Source organism: Brachyhypopomus gauderio, chromosome 20, assembly GCF_052324685.1.
Source record: "Brachyhypopomus gauderio isolate BG-103 chromosome 20, BGAUD_0.2, whole genome shotgun sequence".
NCBI classification, from domain to species: domain Eukaryota; kingdom Metazoa; phylum Chordata; class Actinopteri; order Gymnotiformes; family Hypopomidae; genus Brachyhypopomus; species Brachyhypopomus gauderio.
In genome coordinates, this window is record NC_135230.1 from 1,969,248 (window position 1) to 1,975,313 (window position 6,066).

Here is a 6,066-nt window from a genome sequence, read left to right on the forward strand (position 1 = left end):
TACTCCTACCACTACTACCACCCCGTCAACAACCCCTCCTGCTACTACCACTCCCAGCACTACTCCTACCACTACTACCACCCCATCAACAACTTCTACTGCTACTACCACTCCAAGCACTACTCCTACAACTACCACCACCCCATCAACAACCTCTACTGCTACTACCACTCCAAGCACTACTCCTACCACTACCACCTCCCCATCAACAACCTCTACTGCTACTACCACGACAAGCACTACTCCTACCACTACCACCACCCCATCAACAACCCCTACTGCTACTACCACTACTAGCACTACTCCTACCACTACCACCACCCCATCAACAACCTCTACTGCTACTACCACTCCAAACACTAGTCCTACCACTACCACCACCCCATCAACAACCCCTACTGCTACTACCACTCCCAGCACTACTATCACTACCACCACCCCATCAACAACCCCTACTGCTACTACCACTCCCAGCACTACTCCTACGACTACCACCCCTTCAACAACCTCTAGTGCTACTACCACTCCCAGCACTACTCCTACCACTACCACCACCACATCAACAACCTCTCCTGTTACTACTACTACAATCTCTACTCCTACCACAACCACCTCATCAACAACCCCTACTGCTACTACCACTCCCAGCACTACTCCTACCAGTACCACCCCAGCAACAACCTCTACTGCTACTACCACTTCCATCACTACTCCTACCACTACCACCACCCCATCAACAACCCCTACTGCTACTACCACTTCCAGCACAACTCCAACCACCACCACCACCCCATCAACAACCCCCACTGCTACTACCACTCCCAGCACTACTATCACTACCACCACCCCATCAACAACCCCTACTGCTACTACCACTCCCAGCACTACTCCTACGACTACCACCCCTTCAACAACCTCTAGTGCTACTACCACTCCCAGCACTACTCCTACCACTACCACCACCACATCAACAACCTCTACTGCTACTACCACTCCCAGCACTACTCCTACCACTACCATTACCCCATCAACAACCCCTACTGCTACTACCACTCCCAGCACTACTCCTACCACTACCACCACCCCATCAACAACCTCTACTGCTACTACCACTCCCAGCACTACTCCTACCACTACCACCACCCCATCAACAACCCCTATTGCTACTACCACTCCAAGCACTACTCCGACCACTACCACCACCCCATCAACAACACCTACTGCTACTACCACTCCCAGCACTACTCCTACCAGTACCACCACCCCATCAACAACCTCTACTGCTACTACCACTCCAAGCACTACTCCTACCACTACCACCACCCCATCAACAACCCCTACTGCTACTACCACCCCAAGCACTACTCCTACCACTACCACCACCCCATCAACAACCACTACTGCTACTACCATCCCCGGCAAAATCAAAACACCTTTTACATCGTCTACTGCTACCACCACTATCAGCACTACTCCTACCACTACCACCACCCCATCAACAACCTCTACTGCTTCTACCACTCCCAGCACAACTCCTACCACTACCACCACCCCATCAACAACCCCCACTGCTACTACCACTCCCAGCACTACTCCTACCACTACCACCACCCCATCAACAACCTCTACTGCCACTACCACTTCCAGCACAACTCCAACCACCACCACCACCCCATCAACAACCCCTACTGCTACTACCACTCCCAGCACTACTCCTACCACAACCACCACCCCAACAACAACCCCTACTGCTACTACCACTCCTAGCACTATTCCTACCACTACCACCACCCCATCAACAACCCCTACTGCTACTACCACTCCCAGCACTACTATCACTACCACCACCCCATCAACAACCCCTACTGCTACTACCACTCCCAGCACAACTCCTAAAACTACCACCACCCCATCAACAACCCCTACTGCTACTACCACTTCCAGCACAACTCCAACCACCACCACCACCCCATCAACAACCCCTACTGCTACTACCACTCCCAGCACTACTCCTACCACTACTACCACCCCATCAACAACCCCTATTGCTACTACCACTCCCAGCACTACTATCACTACCACCACCCCATCAACAACCCCTACTGCTACTACCACTCCAAGCACTACTATCACTACCACCACCCCATCAACAACCCCTACTGCTACTACCACTCCCAGCACTACTATCACTACCACCACCCCATCAACAACCCCTACTGCTACTACCACTCCCAGCACTACTATCACTACCACCACCCCATCAACAACCCCTACTGCTACTACCACTCCCAGCACTACTATCACTACCACCACCCCATCAACAACCCCTACTGCTACTACCACTCCCAGCACTACTATCACTACCACCACCCCATCAACAACCCCTACTGCTACTACCACTCCCAGCACTACTATCACTACCACCACCCCATCAACATCCCCTACTGCTACTACCACTTCCAGCACAACTCCAACCACCACCACCACCCCATCAACAACCCCTACTACTACTACCACTCCCAGCACTACTCCTACCACTACTACCACCCCGTCAACAACCCCTCCTGCTACTACCACTCCCAGCACTACTCCTACCACTACCACCACCCCATCAACAACCCCTATTGCTACTACCACTCCAAGCACTACTCCTACCACAACCACCACCCCAACAACAACCCCTACTGCTACTACCACTCCCAGCACAACTCCAACCACAACCACCACCCCAACAACAACCCCTACTGCTACTACCACTCCCAGCACAACTCCAACCACAACCACCACCCCATCAACAACCCCTACTGCTACTACCGCTCCTAGCACTACTCCTACCACTACCACCACCCCATCAACAACTTCTACTGCTACTACCACTCCAAGCACTACTCCTACCACTACCACCACCCCATCAACAACCCCTACTGCTACTACCACTACTAGCACTACTCCTACCACTACCACCACCCCATCAACAACCTCTACTGCTACTACCACTCCAAGCACTAGTCCTACCACTACCACCACCCCATCAACAACCCCTACTGCTACTACCACTCCCAGCACTACTATCACTACCACCACCCCATCAACAACCCCTACTGCTACTACCACTCCCAGCACTACTCCTACGACTACCACCCCTTCAACAACCTCTAGTGCTACTACCACTCCCAGCACTACTCCTACCACTACCACCACCACATCAACAACCTCTCCTGTTACTACTACTACAATCTCTACTCCTACCACAACCACCTCATCAACAACCCCTACTGCTACTACCACTCCCAGCACTACTCCTACCAGTACCACCCCAGCAACAACCTCTACTGCTACTACCACTTCCATCACTACTCCTACCACTACCACCACCCCATCAACAACCCCTACTGCTACTACCACTTCCAGCACAACTCCAACCACCACCACCACCCCATCAACAACCCCCACTGCTACTACCACTCCCAGCACTACTCCTACCACTACTACCACCCCGTCAACAACCCCTCCTGCTACTACCACTCCCAGCACTACTCCTACCACTACTACCACCTCATCAACAACCCCTCCTGCTACTACCACTCCCAGCACTACTCCTACCACTACTACCACCCCATCAACAACTTCTACTGCTACTACCACTCCAAGCACTACTCCTACCACTACCACCACCCCATCAACAACCTCTACTGCTACTACCACTCCAAGCACTACTCCTACCACTTACACCACCTCATCAACAACCCCTACTGCTACTACCACTTCCAGCACAACTCCAACCACCACCACCACCCCATCAACAACCCCTACTTCTACTACCACTCCCAGCACTACTCCTACCACTACTACCACTCCACCAACAACCCCTACTGCTACTACCACTCCCAGAACTACTCCTACCACTACTACCACCCCATCAACAACCTCTACTGCTACTACCACTCCAAGCACTACTCCTACCACTACCACCACCCCATCAACAACCCCTACTGCTACTACCACTCCCAGCACTACTATCACTACCACCACCCCATCAACAACCCCTACTGCTACTACCACTCCCAGCACTACTCCTACGACTACCACCCCTTCAACAACCTCTAGTGCTACTACCACTCCCAGCACTACTCCTACCACTACCACCACCACATCAACAACCTCTACTGCTACTACCACTCCCAGCACTACTCCTACCAGTACCACCCCAGCAACAACCTCTACTGCTACTACCACTCCAAGCACTACTTCTACCCCTACCACTACCCCATCAACAACCTCTCCTGCTACTACCATCCCCAGCAAAATCAAAACACCTTTTACATCGTCTACTGCTACCACCACTACCAGCACTACTCCTACCACTACCACCACCCCATCAACAACCTCTACTGCTACTACCACTCCCAGCACAACTCCTACCACTACCACCACCCCATCAACAACTTCTACTGTTACTACCACTCCCAGCACAACTCCAACATCCACTATCACAACCCAATCAACAACCATTACTGCTACTACCACTCCCAGCACTACTCCAACCACTACCACCCCCCCATCTACAACCTCTAGTGCTACTACCACTCCTAGCACTACTCCTACCACTACCACCACCCCATCAACAACCTCTACTGCTACTACCACTCCCAGCACAACTCCAACCACTATCACCACCCCATCAACAACACCTACTGCTACTACCACTCCCAGCACTACTCCTACCACTACCACCACCCCATCAACAACCTCTAGTGCTACTACCACTCCTAGCACTACTCCTAACACTACCACCACCCCATCAACAACTTCTACTGCTACTACCACTCCTAGCACTACTCCTACCACCCCATCAACAACCTCTACTGCTACTACCACTCCCAGCACTACTCCTACCACCACCACCACCCCATCAACAACCCCTACTGATACTACCACTCCCAGCACTTCTCCTACCACTACCACCACCTCATCAACAACCCCTACTGCTACTACCACTCCCAGCACTACTCCTACGCCTACCACCCCTTCATCAACCCCTACTGCCACTACCACTCCCAGCACTACTCCTACCACTACCACCACTCCATCAACAACCCCTACTGCTACTACCACTCCCAGCACTACTCCTACCACTACCACCACCCCATCAACATCCTCTACTGCTACTACCACTCCCAGCACAGCTCCTACCACTACCACCACCCCATCAACAACCATTACTGCTACTACCACTCCCAGCACTACTCCTACCACTACTACCACCCCATCAACAACCACTATTGCTACTACCACTCCAAGCTCTACTCCTACCACTACCACCACCCCATCAACAACCTCTCCTGCTACTACCATCCCCAGCAAAATCAAAACACCTTTTACATTGTCTACTGCTACCACCACTACCAGCACTACTCCTACCACTACCACCACCCCATCAACAACCTCTAGTGCTACTACCACTCCAAGCACAACTCTTACCACTACTACCACCCCATCAACAACACCTACTGCTACTACCACTCCCAGCACTACTCCTACCACTACCACCACCCCATCTACAACCTCTACTGCTACTACCACTCCAAGCACTACTCCTACCACTACCACCACCCCATCAACAACCCCTACTGCTACTACCACTCCCAGCACTACTATCACTACCACCACCCCATCAACAACCCCTACTGCTACTACCACTCCCAGCACTACTCCTACGACTACCACCCCTTCAACAAACTCTAGTGCTACTACCACTCCCAGCACTACTCCTACCACTACCACCACCACATCAACAACCTCTACTGCTACTACCACTCCCAGCACAACTCCAACCACTACCACCACCCCATCAACAACCCCTATTGCTACTACCACTCCCAGCACTACTCCTACCACTACCACCACCCCATCAACAACCTCTACTGCTACTTACACTCCCAGCACTACTCCTACCACTACCACCACCCCATCTACAATGTCTACTGCTACTACCACTACCAGCACTACTCCTACCACTACCACCACCCCATCAACAACCTCTACTGCTACTTACACTCCCAGCAC